Source organism: Capsicum annuum, chromosome 1 (genome assembly GCF_002878395.1).
Source record: "Capsicum annuum cultivar UCD-10X-F1 chromosome 1, UCD10Xv1.1, whole genome shotgun sequence".
NCBI lineage: Eukaryota > Viridiplantae > Streptophyta > Magnoliopsida > Solanales > Solanaceae > Capsicum > Capsicum annuum.
The window spans coordinates 82,322,238-82,341,875 of NC_061111.1; positions in this window are offsets into that span (position 1 = coordinate 82,322,238).

Here is a 19,638-nt window from a genome sequence, read left to right on the forward strand (position 1 = left end):
GGGGCAATCTTTTAATATATAACTTATTTGACCATATATATAACAACCCTCTCTACCATAAAGACATATATCGAGATTATCTTTATCACACTTGTAGCATCCAGGGTAAGATGGGTACCCTTTTATGAGACTACCTTGATATCAATAACCTAACACTATCCACTTCTAATTATTCTTAGGTCTAGGCAGTGGTGTGGTGGCTAATGATGGAGTTGGTGAAAAAGACTTCTTCTAAAAAGATACCAATTCCCATTTTGATCCTCTGCTTAATGGACTTATAATTTGCTGACTTAGCCCTCTTGTTTTGTAAATTCTCTTTCTCCCTCAACTTATATTCTTCAACTTGCGGCACAAAGTTATCAGCCTTCCTATTTACGTGTCTATATTACCAATCTCCCTTTTTTAATAGAAAGTCGAGAAAGTCCTAACGCAAACATGCTCATCCTATTCCTCATATCTAGAGCATAGTGAGACAACTGGGTAAACTTAAGACTATTCTCTTTCATGTTCATAGAACCATATTCAATATGGATGAACTTTTAGGTCTTAAACTCCCTGAATTCTCAGGGAAAGAAATGCCCTAAGAATGCATCCTCAAAATTAGCCCATTCAACAAATACAACATCTTCAACCCTATACTTCTTCCACTAATCATACCATAAATTTTTAACATCCTTAAGTAGGAAGGAAGGAAGCTCAACTCCCTCAGTGTCAGTAAAATGCATCACCTGAAAAATATTCTAAATCTCATCAATAAAGTTTGTGGGTTCTGTGTTAAGCTTTGACTTGTGAACTTAGAAGGATTTATTTTGAGGATTTTCTGAATTTTGAAAGTGTTTGAGACACCCTAAGCATTAGCTAGAGCTGCCCCGTCAGGACTAATTTGAGCTATCATTGCCCGTGCAAGGATCTAAATAACATTATGGAATTCGACATTAGCGACATCAATATAGGGTGGTTAAGTAGTAGGCATATCAATACCCCTCAGTAGACCATCTATCATAGGTGGGGCCTGAGGGATAGCATTTTAACCATTGAAATAAGCTCCATTGTAGGTCTACACTGCACAATAAGGAGGTACCAGTGCAATACTTTCTCTAGCACATGACAGAACTCTCTGACCGACAGTTCACTTTGAAGGCATAATCTAAAACATGTGTAAAGGATGAGTTAGAAGAGATACATAGATTTAAAATTTATCACATGAACTAAAACATGAAAGAAGAAAAATATTTCCTAAATATCCCGCAACCTCCTTATTATAAGTGTGACACACTTCACACCCATAAAGATGACTCTACTAAATATGACTTTTTAGACATTCTAGGACTCTTGGACCTGAATTTGATACCAAGTTTGTCACGGTCCGAGTCCTCACCCTAGGTTTGGCCGAACTTAAGATCAAAAGTGACCCTAAGTAGACCCTCAGCACTAGCATGCTACTATAGAACGACTATAAAACCTGAGTAGAAGATGAAACATAAAACAATAGGAATATAATCTAAATAACATAAAAGAATAGACAGTTCAAAATCCATTAAATTTTGTATAACTATTGTTTGAACATAGCCTCTGAAATTGTAAGAAATAAGTTCGTCGGGACAAGGCTCCCATCTACCCCTAAACTAAAAATAATGTTCGAAGTCAAACTTATAAAAACAAACTACCTTACGTCACCAAATGAAGGGGACTCACCAATCGCTGAGTGAAAACTACCCCTATCTAACCACAAGCTTGAAAATAGGCATCGAAAACAATGAAAAGATGTAGAGGAAAAAAAGTATGCAGTCAGTATGTGGGAATGTACTGGTATGAGAGACTAAAGATAAGTAGTGAATAAATATTATATAACCATCTTTTTATAATTAAATAGATTCAATAGGCATAATCAAGTGAAATAGAAAGAACATGTCTGAAAACATAAGATAAGGATCTTCAAAATGAACTTTCACAATATGATAATATAAAACTATTTCTATGGCTTTGAACTGAAAACATGTGTAAAACTACAAATATGAGGAATCATCATATCTACAACTGCAAAAGTAATTATATCAGTTCAAACTATAAAATAAGTGCAAAGTCTTTAAGTGGGAAATTTCTTCAAACTGAGATACATCATGTGATCTCATGTTGTAAATATCTACCCAGTTGGCAGGGTTTCTCTAAACTTTGCCAAGGTATAGAACCTGTCGGTCTAAATATGGATCCACTACTGAGATTCTTAGGATAAAAGGAGCTAATCAACATACGATGCGTTAAAATCCTACGGTGAAATGTATTTATGGGACTTAGATTTGCTGAACCCGCATACTCTCAGGGCTAGATAATCCTCTCAATACTTTAAGTACATACATATTCTCATAAAATAGTGATATGTCTATTATTTTGAAAGTAGGCTATGACACTTTAGAAAATTGAAGAAAAGGTGTCTTTTAAGTTTTGAATGAAGGATTTGTTACATTGACCATTAAAGGGCCAAATATCATTAGGAAAACTTGATTAAGTTAATTGTGGACTTAATTAGTATTTTTAAAACTTTCTAATCTTTTCAAAAATACAAATCAACCCACCCCACACCCCTATTCAATCCAAATCAACCAGTATCTTTCCTCTTTCTTGATAGCTTCTCTCAACTCTCTCCCAATCAATAGTTCTTTAAATTTCTCCTTCCAATCCTAAGCAACTTCAACATCCGACTAAAAATAGTTGGGCTTTGAGTTCCTTTTCGACTTCAACCATCAATTGATGTGATAGTCTTTCTCTCTGGCCATAATAGCTTAGAATTCTTCAACCTTCAATCGATGTGACAGCCTTGCTCTCCGGCCACAACAGCTTTAAATTCATCATCGTTCCTTTTCTTTTTTCACAGGTAAAAATTTATGGTCTTTTTAGTTTTGAAGAAAATGAGGAACTTGAGCCAACTTCTCTTACAGTATTGGTTAACAATTTCAATATTTGTTGCCTTAATTTGAAATGTGGTTTGAACAAAACTCTAACTTTTGGTATTTCTTATCTTCTCTTTTTGAAGTGAATTATGATTTTTTGTTGTTTTTTGCATTTTTTTGTAGGTTGATTTTTGTTGTTTGTGTTTATAAAAAACAAAATAATGATTTGAGTTGATTTATTCTACTCTTGTTCTTGGTAAAAATTGTGATATTATTGTGTTTCTGTTGAACAAAATCGTGCTACTGTTCTTTGTTTTATCTAATAGATTATCCATCTGGTGCAACATAGTAACCATCCGATGCAAAAGATTTATCAAATAATATAACAAATCAATCATCTGATACACCATAGAAACCATAAAATTACAATTCTGATGTAATAGACTAATCATCTGATGCAATAGATTTAGCATATGATGCAATAATTTAACTATCTGATGCAGCATATTAATCATATGTTGCAACAAATTAAGCATCAAATAAAAAATTTAATGGAACTGATTAACCATCTGATACAATGGAAGAACCATCAAATTAATGATCTAATGCAACAGATGAATCTCATGTTGGATAAAATCCTATCAACTCTTCCAAAAGGACATGTCCAAGACATAATTTTTCCAACTGTCATTCATCTGCCGCGATAGACTACCCAATATGGGAAGAAATCTAAACAATATTGACCACTGATAACTATTCCAATGGATCACTCATATGTTACAACAGATGTGTGACCTATTGCACAGACTATTCATCTTTCTCAATAGATGAGTGATATGTTTTGTATTGTCATAACAGATTACTCAGTCGTTGCTGCAGGTTAGTTAACTATTCCGATAGATCACTCATATGTGGCAACAGATGTATAATCTGTTGTACAGACCATTCATATTTCTCAACAGATGAGTAATATGTTTTGATTTATCATAACAGATTACTCAGCCATTGTAATAGATGTGTGACCTATTGCACAGACCATTCATCATTCTCAATGGATGAGTAATATGTTTTGTATTTTCGTAATAAATTACTCAGTCGTTGTTGTAGGTTAGTTAACTATTTTGATACATCACTCATATATTACAATAGATATGTGATCAATTGTACAGACCATTATCTTTCTTAACAGATGAGGTATATTTTTTGTATTATCACAATAGATTACCCAGTCGTTGCTACAGGTTATTTAACTATTCTAATAGATCACTCATATGTTATAACAGATGATATTTTAATAGATGTGTTATCTGCTGCACAGAACATTCATTTTTCTTAATAGATGAGTGATACCTTTTGTATTGTTGCAATAGATTACTCATCTATTGCAACAGGTTATTAACTATTCCAACAGATCACTCATTTGTTACAAAGACAATTCATCTATCTTAAAAGATAAGTGATATATTTTATATTATTGCAACAGATTGCTTATCCGCTATAACAGGTCTATTATATACTGGAATAGATATATCACCTGGTGCAACAAATAAGTGATCTATTGGAATTCTTATTTTCCTGTTTTTCTTGTTATATTTACTATTATCCCTTTTTAATGATGCATTAATTAACTATAATATATTTTTTTATGTTCCTGTTAATTTTAGATAATATGGCTTCCAAAATAACAGAAGCCAAATCAAGTCTAAGTAAAGGAATAAGTGAAGTGGCTAGGCTACATCCATCACTCTATGAGTTTGCTTTACAAGTGTTATCTTAATCAGAAGCAAAATATGATGAACATGGGGAGGAAGAATATTTCAAAAGAGATGATCCAAATGCTAATAGCCCTTCGGCGAAGAGTTGGTCAAAACCTTCAGCATTAATCGTTATCCTGTGAGAATGCAGTGCGATGGTGCCACAGATTTAACAGATGATTTTGTGGTTAAGTCATCAATGGAAAAATCTTTTGACACCTTCAGAGAAATACTTCAAGAACAAAAATTGGATGCTTATTTCAGGGACAGCTGCTTTGGGAAATATCTTGATTTGCCGAAGGACAATATTCCTATTTCTAAATAAAAATGGTATATGAACTTCTCAAGCGTAGGTTTATGTATGAAAACAAAGATAAGATGGATGAGGTGTGGATAAAAAACTGCGGCATGCCTATTTGTTTTGGTTGGAAGGATTTTGACATAGTTACTGGACTAAAATGTTATCCTCCTTCTCAAGTTATACCTATTCTAACTCAAAAAAAGCACCCCGCACACCCAAAAAAGGCAAAGAAAAGTCGTGTGATCGTGATGACCAGGTATCCATTGTTGGTCCAAGCTTCAAAAATAAAAATTTGATAGAAGCGTTGAAAGGAAAAGAACTTCCAAAGAAGCACAAACAGTCATCGTGTTTAGTTTTGTATGTACATAATATTCTTCGGGCAAGAGAGGTTAACAACAACATAGGTGTTGGTTTAACAAAGCTATTTTTCGAGGATATTGAGGTGATTAATAACTATCCTTGGGGTTATGAAAGCTTCAAAATGACTGTCCAATATCTGTTGACTCCATTAGCGCCAAAGAAGTCAAATTTTATGGCTTTTCATGGGATTTCATGGTAAATGTTTTGTTTCTTTCTCTTATTATCATATTATTCATTTTTTTTACTCAATAATGATTTTGATTTATTGGCGTTATTTTATAGGCTTAGGCGTTTGAAGTCATTCTTCATTTGAGACAACAAGTGAACTACTAGGAAGAAGTTTCCTGTCCAAGAACCTTGAGATGGTTATCGGTCAAAACTGATAAAAATACAAAATTTCTTAATCTCTTCAACCCCCCGAAGGATGCAGTAAGTATAATTATAATTACATTTTTATTTTAATTAATGATTTTTTTGAATGATCTAATCATCATTCTAATAGATGTAATGATTTATGTTAGATTGTACATCCGTCACTAGTTCTGACTAATCGAGAGTTGAAGATGACATTTTTCTTACTTTACGATCTGTGCAAATTTTATCGGACCCTAAGGTCATCGACAGAATAAAAATAGAATTGTTTGAAGCAACAACCATTACAAGAAAAATAATTTTGGAGGGTAGGCTTGTTGTTGATGATAGTTTTAGTGGTGATGGAGCTAATAATGGTGGTAGTGGTGCTTCTTTTGGTGCTAATAATGCTCCTCTTATAGTATTTAAAATAAACTATTATGATTATGATCATACTAGTTGTACAGATTTTACCTCTCTCAGCGAATGTTCTGTATGCAAAAGTCAAGACTGCAGGGCAAAATTTGATGTAGTGATTAATGCTATTAGTGCATTAACTGCTTCTATAAAGAAATTGACATCTAAGAGGGGTGTCATTCTATCAAAGAATATTTTATTTCCATCCATGCCATTAGAGATTAAGGCTAAGAGGAAAAGGAAAGTGATTTCCAAGCTATTATCAATCATCCAAAAGATCAAAATTACAGCTCCTCTATCTGTTTGTTGCACTGAGCAATGTACAATGTCCAAAGGAGAGCAGCACAAGCTAAACAAGGTAAATATATATTTCTTCCAACTAACAAACAGACATATTTCTATTTCAATGGATGACAAATCTACTGAAAATTATCAAACAGATATATACATAAGTTGCAACAGTTGGCTAACTTGTTGCACCAGATAAAGTACCTATTATGACATATGTCTCATCTATTTTAATAAATCAAACAACTCTTCATACCAGTTTTATTTATACCAACAGATGACCTATCTGCTGCAATAGATGAGTCATGTTACAACAGATGGTTCATCCATTGGAAATTATTATACAGGTCTTCCTCATGTAGAAATTTGACCCAATAGTTGATTCATTATTGCAACAAAAATATAATCTATTCAGAACAATTTAAAATAGGAGGAAGACCTGTTTGATTTACAAGAACAAATAAGTTATCCTTTTCTATTTTGTTGTATCTCCGTGATTAGCATTGATCAATTCTAGCTTTCCAGGTGGATGTAGAAGCTACTATTGAATAGCATTGACAATATGCTACTCTTCTCTTTTATGAAAATACGGAGAATAGAAAGCACAGAAACCGTAAGTAAGAAACAATAAAGATCCACAATAAAAAAAGCCAAATTCTATAGCATCAGATGAAGAACAACTTGTACATATTGAGTAGATCTTTATAGCTTGAGTTGAGTCTTTCAAAGTAATAACCTCACCCCTCCTTAGGAATCCTTGTCATTAATACTTAAATTGTTGATGTATTTGTTGAGATCTGTACCCATAACAATTTTTTTATATTTTATTTATTTGTTGATTTTATTTTAGCTAATTTTGTAACGCTTCGATTTATTTCATTTTGCCTATAAATTTTATTTTTTCCTTAGATTTGAACTTATTAATTGAAATGAAATACTAGATTCAAATATTGCAACTGATATTGTATCTATTGCAATAGATGGAATATCTGTTGTAAAATATCAAACAGATTTGACATATGTTGCAACATGTAGGTAATTTGTTGGAATTTATCAAACAGCTCTTCCCACTACTACAACAGAAAAACTTAAATAGAAACACAAAACACCAACATAATGTAACAGATGACCAATCTATTGCAATAGATAAACTATATGTCAGAACAGATAGAATATCTATTACAACGGATGGAGAATCTATTGCATTATAAAAATTCAACTTTCATTGGACATAAATAAATTACCACTACATGTAAAAAAAGAAAAGTGAATTAAAATAAAAAAGGTGGAACCCATCGACAGTGTTTAGTTCAAACACCTAAAATAAAATATGCATCAAGTAGACAGTGTTCATTTTAAACATGTAAAATAAAATAGGTACAAATGTGTCAGGTTGGCACTTTTTGCTGATTTGGCATCTGATTTTGCCTCCAACGGTCATTTTTTCCCCCAATATCTTATATGTTCATCTACTTCCTAAAATTTAACTCTAAATTTTCAAATCTTCTTCTTTATCATCATCTTTTTTTATCTATCCAAATTCTGCAAATTATTTACATTTGGTCTTTCTTTTCTTCATCTTTATTTTATTTTTTCCAACTGAGCTTGACAATATCGAGTGCATCTTCAATTTTTTTTTGTGATAACGATTTTTGATATTGTAAGTTCAGTCATGAAGCTCTATTGAAGACTTCTTGGACACAACAAAATCCTGATCATAGGTTTTTTACTTGTAAGATTTCAAAGATAATATTTTTTATTTAATTAGTGGATTAATTATTGACTTGTAATTATTTTGTAATTGTGTTTTTTTTTATAGAAATTGGGTGGATGCGATTACTTTGATTGGTATGACGAATGACTCCCTTTACAAGTGAATCGTGTAATTGGGGGTTTGTTTAAGAAAGTCAAGGCTTCTGAAGAGAAACAAAATTGAGCAAGAAGATACTACATTGTTGTCGTTATTGCTACTAGTTTGGTGGTGTTGGACACAAGGATTTTCAAGCCTAATTGCTAAAATTTTCATGGCGGTGTATTTGCTACTGGTTTGGTGTTGTCGAGCACATGGATATTCAAGCGTGTAATTGTTGTAAAATATCAAACAGATTTAGGCATATATTGTAAAATTTAGGTCATCTGTTGGAAATTATCAAACAGGTCTTCCCGATGTTGCAATAGATTAGACTTAGATTAGATAGAAATAACATCGGCATAATACAATAGATGACCAACCTATTGCAAATGATAAACTATCTAATAGAACAGATAGAATATATTTTACAATAGATTGACAATTTATTGCATTATAAAAAACTCAACTTTCATTCATCAAAAAAAATTATTGCCACTACATGTACATGTAATTTAAAGTAAAGTAAAGTGTGACTTGAAATAAAAAAATTATTATTTCACAGGCTCTTCTATATACACAGGATCCAAGCATAAAGTTAGTACCGCATAAGCCCAAACCTCTTGCGGGTTTGCCACGCGTTGTTGCGTAGAAATATTGTTGGCTTGGCTATTTCTGTGCCAGTCAGCAAACATTCAATATGTGCAAGAGCGTGTGAGCTGATCGCATAATCGATATCATTTTTTGGAAGGGTAATGCCCTTGTTTCGACTTTCAAAATCCCATGATTTCTTTATCAATACTTTTTTTGGAAAATGCTTCATCATTTTACTCACCCTCAACAAGATGGCAACAGCTCTATCAAATACTGTACGAGGAGAAAAAGATCGACATCATCGATGAGAGGTTCGTTGCAGTCATAAAATTTGATCTTTCCCTGCTCGAGTAGTATCTCAACAACTTGATAATGTATGCCATTCATGCTAATGACTGCAAGAATCCTCTTTGCCTCAGTCCAACTCTTGCCGTGTGGATTTGGCCTTTCCCCTCTAACATATTTTATTATTTCTTCTTTATCCAGTCCAATGTAGAAACTAAGAAAGCAAATCTTGCATCACAGTCTAATATGGCATTATTGAGTTGATCGTACTTATTCTTGAGCTTCTTGGAGAAGTCGAGGTCCATTATACTATCGGCAGCGTCATAAGCTTCCGATTACGTTAATTATATTTTCCTCATAAGGCACAGAATTTTGTCAACATGCTGTGATATAAGAAAATAATTTTTAAATAGGTTAGTAATTGTAAAGATGGTCCATCTATTGCATATAGTTCTCTAAATCAATAATCCAATGCAACTAATGCAAAAAATAGATAGTAAGTTACAACAGAACCACCACCAGTTGCACCAGAATACCCAGCTATTGCAATAGATTTCACATTTGTTGTGTAGCTTCTTCTTAATGGGGTAGATTAGATTAGAAGGCTAGGTTAAGAAAAGTAAACTTACCTTGTCCTCATAACACATACGTATATCTATCATAGTCTGGAAGTCTTGGGGAGGGGGGGAGAGAGGCCTGGGGTAATCTGGTACCCCTGGCTTGACATTTTTGGCCTGTCGCAGATCCCTCTTCTCTTTGGAGCCATGTTCCGCATATATTTTCACCTTCTTGAATGGCCCCTGAACTTTAACAGCTTTTTAAAAGGGAGGATTTGCAATTATTTTTTATTTCCGACAGGAGAGTACGTCAGTTATTACTCTTTTTTCCTCCTAACCAACACTGTAGGAGTGTATTGCTTCCTCAACTTCTTGGATGGTATGACACACTTCTTGGATTTAAATTCCTCGATAGCTTTAGAGATAGCCTCAACTTTTTTAACGGGTCTATCCTGGCTGTCCCTGCACTATATGCATTCGTAATAAGAGCACGAGGGTAGAGAGAGGTGAGAGGGACCTGTGTAAGGGTAAAAGGGGGTGTTTTCAAACATATTTATTTTTTCTTGAGCATCAAAATTCTCATCATCATGAGTGGTAGCAGCATCAGTACCTATCACCAACACCAACAACTACACCATAAGAAGCACCCGATCTCCCTTAGTAGGTTGGTCATGAAGAGCCTCAACATTAGGATGACCTTGCCTAACTGCTCTTCTTATGGATGTTGCTCCAGCGAATTCCTTCTTTATTAACTCCACTATTGGGTTTGCTATAGTATCAACATAATGTAGAGTAATATAAGAAGTTATCAACTCCTCCTCCTCATTAGGCACGATCCATGGATGTACAACTTCGAAAAAAAAGATAGATACATTTAAATTATATAATATAATAATTTTTACAGTTGAGTTAATATTTTAACAGGCAACTTCTGCAACAGATTAACAATATGGTGCATCAGATTACCCATCTGTTATATAGTTTGTAGTAGATGGTTAAAATCCATTTTAGTCGGGTTCAGAGAACCAGAGCAACACATGGATAATCAGATGCAAAATATCAATCATCTATTATAATAGATTACCAATCTGTGGTACTATTTGTACATGACGGGTAATTTGTTGGGTTACATATTATGCAACAGATGATCTGTAAGTGTATTAACAATATGTTACATCAGATTACACATCTGTTGCATAATTTATAATAGCTGGATAATCTGTTAGGAGTCGGGTTCAGAGAACCCAAGCAACAAATGGGTAATCTGATGCAAGATATAAATCATCTATCGTAATAGATTATCTATCTGTTGCACCAGTTGGCACAGGAAAGGTAATCTGTCATAATAGATGTCCCATCTAGAGCATCAAATATAACATCTGTTGCACCAGATATAACATCTGTTCAATAACTTTCATTGAGTAAAATTATTTTACTTGAAGAAGACGTACTGCATCATCCAGAGGGTTAAAGAGATCAGCCTTCTTAATTTTGGTGTTGCTCTCTGCAGCCAACCACCTAAGCATCCTTGGATGAGAAACCTCAATCGGGTAATCCATTACCTGCTTTCAGAGGGGAGACATGGCTTTAAATGCCCAAGTCTAAAAAATGTAAACAGAAAGCAAGCAAAAAAAGTCATAATAACGAACTATATTCAATATAATATAATGGATGAGTTAAATTAGTGATTAAATTTACCATGAAAGCCCAAGAAAAGCCGTATAATATGGTTTTCTCCGAGGATAGCGTTGTCAGTAAATATTGAACAGTCAAGTAGAAGTTGTCATATCCCCAGGGATAATTATGGAATTTATCAAAATCCTCAGCACGCGCCAACAAATCATCTTCTATAACCTTTTTGATGTCTCTTGCCAATATAACTAAATGGGCAAACCAAACTAAGCATAATTTCTCTCTGTACTACTTTGGTATAATTTTATCCATGAGATCTATCAACAAATCTGATGCTTTCTAGCCACGTCAAGCAATGTCAAACAACCCATCTATTTTTTCCTTGTGTTTCTTACCTTGGGTCCTTTGTGGAGTGCTCCCTTGGTGATAGGTAGTTCTTATGGCGATGGAAACTCAAGCCCGTCACTATGGTAAACTCTTGTAAGCCAAAACAAACCGGCATGCCACAGTAGTTGATCCAGATTTCATCCATCTTTTTGTTGTCCCCCTCCTTCGGATCTTCATCATCCCCCACGTACTTGATCCTATGCTTGAGAAGACCATATACCATCTTCATTTGGAAACGAGCAAGGGCGTCCTCATCCATCTCAAGAAAGCATCCAAAGCAGCTCTTCTTAAAAGTCCATCTATGTTTTCGTCCCTTATAATTTTCGTAAAACAAATAAATTTACTACTCATCTAGCATTTAAGTACAATTTCACCAGTTAGTTTTTCTTCTTCTTTTTTGTCATTTATTAGCATCGAACTTGAAACTTGTCAATACTAAATGTTTTGACAGGATCATGCTGGGATGTAGATATTAATTTACGCTCCATTGGTGATCCACTATCATCATGTTGATGATCATCCTCTTTCTCTTTCTCTTTCTCTTTCTCTTTCTCACTCTCTAATTCCTTCTCTTTCTCACTTTTATTTTCTTTATCACCTTCTACAGACCCTTTTCCACCTTCTTCAATGTTGTTTTTATATCTTTCCTCAGCTTCACTTTGTTTTCCTAACTAAGATTATTTAGAAAGCTCCTCTGAATCCCTTTGTACTATAGTATTTTTTTGGGGGTGGTAAGACATTGATCCACTTTTACTTTATTTTCTTTTGGGAGACATGTTTTACATACTGTAATGCCCCTAATTCTGAACCTCGGATGCTATATGATGCTTATGATCCTGAAGGACCACAAGCTAACCCTTTTCTGGTGCCTATAACTGAGCACTTCATAATATACTATAAAAATGTGGAAAACAACTGGCGGAAAATTTCCATAAGGGTCAAAACTAAATACAACTGAATAAAGTATCAAAAATACTAAAGTAACTGTCTGAACATCTAGTCTGAAAAACTCTAAACTATCTGAATAAGGAGTTGATAGGACAAACCCCTAACTAACTTCGTCTAATGAAATACTGAATCTAATGCAATACTAAAATAAAGAACATCCTCAAATAATGAGGACTCACTGCTAAGTCTACTGTTGCTAGATGAGTCTGAACTGCTAAGGATGCTTTGGAGCTCGTGCTTCTAAACCTATGGTATAAGATACCATAGCGCAAGAGAAAGTATGCGTCAGTACTTTGAATGTACTAGTACGCTAGATGAGGTAAGGCTAAATGCAAGGGTTCATATGCATGAACAATACAGACTAAATAATCTGAGTAGGCTGAATAAGGATACATGCATGAATATATAAACCATAACTGAAATCATAGCGACACTGAATACTGAGATTCGAATGTTGATTTACTAACATCTGAGCTTACTAATACTGGGATACTGAACAACTAAATCTACTAATTTTGGTAACCGAATACTGAGGATGAGATCAGTCCAATCTAATGGGTGATCTCTAAATCTAATGATAATAAAAATGATTAACTAAATCTGAGATTAGTCCTATCTAGTGGGTGATCTCTGAATATATTTGTATTGATACTAATTGACAGTATTTGAGATTAGTCCTGTCTAATAGGTGATCACTGAATATACTGATAATGAAAATAATTTAACTTAGTCTGAGATCAGTCCTGTCTGGCGGGTGATCTCTAAATCCATTGAATGCTAATGGTTAACTGTATCAAATAGTCCTGAATCAGTACAACTGAGCAGAGTTCTTTTACTGAGACTGATTTTGAAATTGAGACTGTAGGAAGTAGTCATCTAACCAACATATCCCGAATCTGAACCAGTGGGGTCCAACCTATAACCCCAGCTGGAAGGGTTTCAGTACCGTACCCCGAGTAAAAATACTACTGTTTTGGAGTCAGTCCTATCTAATGGGTGACCCCTGGGATCAGCCCTATCTAACGGGTGACCCCCGAGTATGCCAGTCCTATATAATGGGTGACATCTCATAACTATGTTGGCTACATAGTTCTGGAACTTAGGGATTACTTCTTGGGATCTCAGTCCTCTTTAATAGGTAAGCCCTCATCCCTAGGTTTGCTCGGTGCTGAATCCTTCTCCCAACTGAATAGACGCTGACTGGTATTTTTTCTTAGACTATACTAGACTGATCTGAATCTATTACTGATCATATTACTTAACTGATCTAGCTGAGTTCACTTGGTTCTAAAGACTGACGGAATACTATTGGGCTTCATTAGCTAACTGAATGCTACTAAGTTTTGAATTGAACACTTGAATACTACTAAGATCTGAAATGAGTATTGAACTGATGCCGGAATGTTAATGATACTGAGAATCACTGAGATTTTCTAATTTTTGTAACTGTCTGAGTTCTACTGAGTTCTGTAATTGACTAAGAGTACTATTGATCATGGCACGACTGAGATTATCTTGAGACCAACACTGGCTTTAGACAAGCAGCAATTTGTCGGGTATAAATACCCCCAGGACTCGATAACATAAATAATACAAGACAGGGCAACTTATAAATTACATGACAATAGGCTATCATCCACAACACAATCAATGTGACATCTCTTCAATCACTTAAAGATCATAAATATGTAGATATATAGGAAATGCATACTAATATCTCATAACTTATCCAACAATGTCTTGCATCAAACACTTAATATGCATTAAAGTGTACATAATTGGGGATTTCATACTAACATGTCACAATTCATACACTAAGACTTTTTAACAAACACTTCGCATGCATGGACTTATACATAATTGGAAATTTCTTGTCAACATGCCATAATCACTCTAATTTCATTACATAAGCATTTTAGCAAACATATGGGGAGCATGCTTTGGTTATACAACAATTTCTACACCTAATTATCATGGATACATCAATCAACATGCAACTTGAAGAGGGTTTATCATGAACATCACACAATTCATCACATACTAGAATCAATTCTTGAAACATGTAGTCTAAATCATGAATTAAATCTCAACAATAAATAATCATGAACTTTAATTCACATAAATCATGAAAGCTCATAAATACACAAACATTACAATTTTGAAAAGGATTCTTGAACTTCTTGGGTGGAAGGAACCCAAGAATCAACATCTAACATACCTCAAAACCTTTAATCTTGAAAGATAACTAACGTTTCTTGAACGTTCTTGCATTGAGAAACACAGATCTTGATGTTTTCTTGATGGTTCTTGAACTTGAAGAACTTGAATTACTTAGTTTCTTGATGAAGGGTTTGGATCTTATTCTTGGAGAATGATCTTGAAAGAAACCCTATTTTGGATGTTATGGATGAATGGGGAGTTATGTGCTTTGATTTGATGTGATTAGGGGTTAAAAAGGGTGGAAAAAGGCCCCAAAAGCCTTTTAAAACGTTGTTTCAACATTTTTTCGGACAAAGTTGATGGTCTAGGTGACAGACCATCACTCTGGTGACTGACTGTCACTCCAACCATCATTTTTGAGCCAAAAAACAGCCTTACTACCTTAGTTGTGATGGCCAAAGTGACAGTCTGTTGCTGACTTGACGGTCCGTCAGCTTGCCTGTCGCTCCTGGGCTGCTCGGACAACTCTCAGTAAAATGGCCACAACTTTTTACTCCGATACCGGATTTTGACGAAATTGGTATCATTGGAAAGATAATTCAATTATCTATCTATTGGTGGGTCATTAACTCAAAAATTCTTTCTATAATGGAAGATATATTAGTTTGATTTGACTATGGTAATGTTTTTCTCAAGAATTCAATCGGTAAGGGATGTTTTGATTTGTCTAATAGCTAGGATGTATTTGAGGCCTTAATATACATCAAACTTGATCATAAAACTAAAAAATTACTAAGATTTATTTCTCATGATCTTGAAGCATGGTTCTACTATCAATTGGGATTCTCGGGGTATTACACCTACAAACAACAGAAAAACAAAATTACATTACAATTGATGTATGCATAAATTTTAAAAAATACATTACAAAAACCACCAATAATGATACACTAACAGCCGCCACCATTACAAGCATCACCAAACAATGCCAAAAAAATCAAGAATACCGACACCACTGACAGCCAATATAAACACTACAAACCAATGCTACCAAAAACACCACCAACCAATGCCACCACCAGTGCCACCACAATGACCATGAAGACCACCACCACACCCATAAATACCACAAACACCATCCAATAATACCACGACAGTCAACTAAACAGTGCAATAGAAACTAGGATTTTCTCGAGTTCTTTCTACCATTTTACCATCAAAACTTAAAATTGTAAACTCATTCTCAAATATAATACAGCTGAAAGTTTTTTTTTTCATTAACTTAAAAGCCTTTAGTTTTAGAAAAAAATAATAAATATAAAACTCTTCTTGAACTCTGTTACCTACAAAGACAGAGAAAATGACTGATACAAGAGAGAATGAAGTCGAAAATAACATCTATGTGGTCAAAAATGAGAAGAAAATCGATCTGTTGTGAATGATAGAGCAATTTGTTAAGTAGTAGTAGTTGTTGTATGTACTGTATAATCGAGTAGAAAATAGAAAAGAGCGAGAACTCGAGATTTGAAATGATGAAATATTTTTCTCACAAATGGATGATTTGTATGGGTTAATTTGTATTTTGAAAAAGAATGACAAGTTTTGAAAATGTTAATTTGGTCCAAATTGATCTTAATTATTTTTTAAAATTATAAAAGATATGCATAATTTTTAACCCTCTTATCATGCAATTTCCAAAAGACTCAATTGAAGTTGTCGTTAACCCTATGAACTTACCCACTCTTGTCCTAGATTAATCAATTTAGGTATATAAACTCTATTGAAATTGTATAAAAACAAATGTTCAACCTGTTGCATTAGATACTCAACTATTGCAAATTATCAAATAGATTAAGTAATCTATTACGACAAATTACCCATCTGTTGTAAATTATTAAATGGATTGTCACATGTCACAACAGATTACCCATCTGTTGTAAATTATCAAATAGGGGTTGCCATCTATTGTACTTGACCCTCTGAGAACTTACCCCTGGTCCAAAATTTATCAATTAAGGAATTGGTCTAACATATGAGGTGGTAAGAATTGGTTCAGCTCAGAGTGATCGATCGATGACTCTATTTGGGAAGAACGCAATACCGTCTCATTATTCAATTGTCAAAAGACTCAATTAAAGTTGTAGCTAACCCTATGAGAACTCACCCCTGGTCTTAGATTAATTAATTAAGGTATTGGTCTAACATATGAGGTGGTAAGAATTGGTTCAACTTAGAGTGATCAATCGACAAGTCTGGTCGGGAGAAACACAATACCATCTCATTATTCAATTGCTAAAAGACTCAATTCAAGTTGTAGTTGACCCTATAAAAACTCAACCCTGGTCCTAGATTAATTAATTTAAGGTATTGGTCTAACATATGAGGTGGTAAGAATCGGTTCATCTCAGAGTGATCGATCGACGACTCTGGTCGGGAGGAATGTAATACCGTCTCATTATTTAATTGCCAAAAGACTCAATTAAAGTTGCAGTTGACCTAATGAGAACTCACCCCTGGTCCTATATTAATATATTAGGGTCTTAGTCTAACATATGAGGTGGTAAGAATCGTTTCATCTCAGATTGATCGATCGACAACTCTAGTTGAGAGAAATGCAATACCGTCTCATTATTCAGTTGCCAAATGACTCAATTAAAATTATAGTTGACCCTATGAGAACTCACCCCTGGTCCTAGATTAATCAATTAGGTTATTGGTCTAACATATGAGGTGGTAAGAATTAGTTCAGCTCAGAGTGATCGATCGACGACTCTGGTTGGGAGAAACGCAATACTGTCTCATTATTCAATCACCAAAAGACTCAATTAAAGTTGTAGTTGACCCTATGAGAACTCACCTATGGTCTTAGATTAATCAATTTAAGGTATTGGTCTAACATATAAGGTAGTAAGAATCGGTTCAACTCAGAGTGATAGATCGATGACTCTGGTGGGGAGGAACGTAATATCATCTCATCATTTAATTGCCAAAAGATTCAATTAAAGTTGTAGTTGACCCTATGAGAACTCACCCCTAGTCCTAGATTAATCAATTAGGGTCTTAGTCTAACATATGAGGTGGTAAAAATCGGTTCATCTTAGAGTGATCAATCGACAACTCTGGTTAGGAAAAACGCAATATCATCTCATCATTCAATTGTCAAATATCGCAATTAAAGTTGTAGTTGACCCTATAAGAACTTACTCCTAGTCCTAGATTAATCAATTAGGGTATTGGTCTAACATATGAGGTGGTAAGAGTTGGTTCAGCTCAAAGTGATCGATCGACGACTTTGGTTGGGAGAAACGCAATACCGTCTCATTATTCAATTGCCATAAAACTTAATTGAAGTTGTAATTGACCTCATGAGAACTCACCCCTGGTCCTAGATTAATCAATTAAGGTATTGGTCTAACATATGAGGTAGTAAGAATCGGTTCAGCTCAGAGTGATTGATTGCTGACTCTGGTCGGGAAGAATGCAATACCGTCTCATTATTCAATTGTCAAAAGACTCAATTGAAGTGGTAGTTGACCCTATGAGAACTCAACCCTAGTCCTAGATTAATTAATTAGTGGTCGTTTCGTAGAGTGTATAAGAACAATGTAAAATATAGTGTATTAGTAATGCTTGCATTAGTAATACTTGTATTATTTATGCCTGTATCAGTTATGCATGTATTATTTCCTATACAATGTTTGGTTTGATGTATAAGAAATAATACATCTTACATAATTTCTATAAAAGAAATATTTATTTACAAAAATACCCTTCTTTGATTTTGTACACTTTTTTGCAACAAAGGTCTTTTGTTATTTCAAACATAATTAATATTGTTGAACTATTATATAGAGGTTTAGGATTAATTGAAAGATCTTCGTCTTTGCGCAAAAATGTTACGCTGACGATTAACATAGTTGAAACAAAAATAAAATGCAAGACATAAAATTAAGAAATAGTCTCAATTCTTTTAAAGTCTTTTTAAAGATTCTCAAATCAAAGAAAAAATATGTTATAGTTATTTAAATCAACCATTCATTGTTGTAAATTCAAATAGTGGAAAAAAATTGTGAAATATTTTGAAAAGATTCACTAGTGCAAATTAAAATGAAGGGAAAAAAATGGTGAAATATTTTGAGAGGAAAATTGAGGGGTATTAAGGTCATTTAATAAGTTAATGCATGTGTTTACAGTCTTTGTATTACTAATACATAGGAAATAGAGCGTATTACTAATACACACTTCAATACACAATAGAGTGTATAACTACTGCATGCATTATATTTTACAATACACTCTACCAAACGACCCCTAAAGGTATTAGTCTAACATGTGAAATCAATTGAAATTGTATAAAAGCAAATGTTCAACTTGTTGCAACAGATGTCTTTTCTTTTGGAATTAATTAAACAAATTAAGTCATCTATTACAACATATTACACATTTGTTGCGATAGATGATCGAGCTTTGGAAATTTTTAAACATAAATTGTTATTTGTGGCACTTAGATGTTTTAAGATCCTTTTTTAAAAGCAATTTAGGTATTTTCTATCCGAGATAAAAAAGTTAAAATACTAAGGCGGTAAAAAATATTACTTGGATAAGTCAAAAATCTCCAAAGCGAGTAGTCTTATCTGGTCTTTTCAATGTCGCTATCTCCTCATTCCCCTAAAAAGTCAAAAGTTATTAATGAATATTTAAAACCCATATCTAGAGGAATACTCTCTCGTTCATCCATAACATAAGTAAGACTTAAGACAACTAAACTCTTCTATCACTCTTTCTTCTTTATTCTCAATTCTCTTTATTTCCTTTTTGCCTCTTTTTTGTCTCTTCTTTCGGATGATGATCCTTTTGAATCACAACT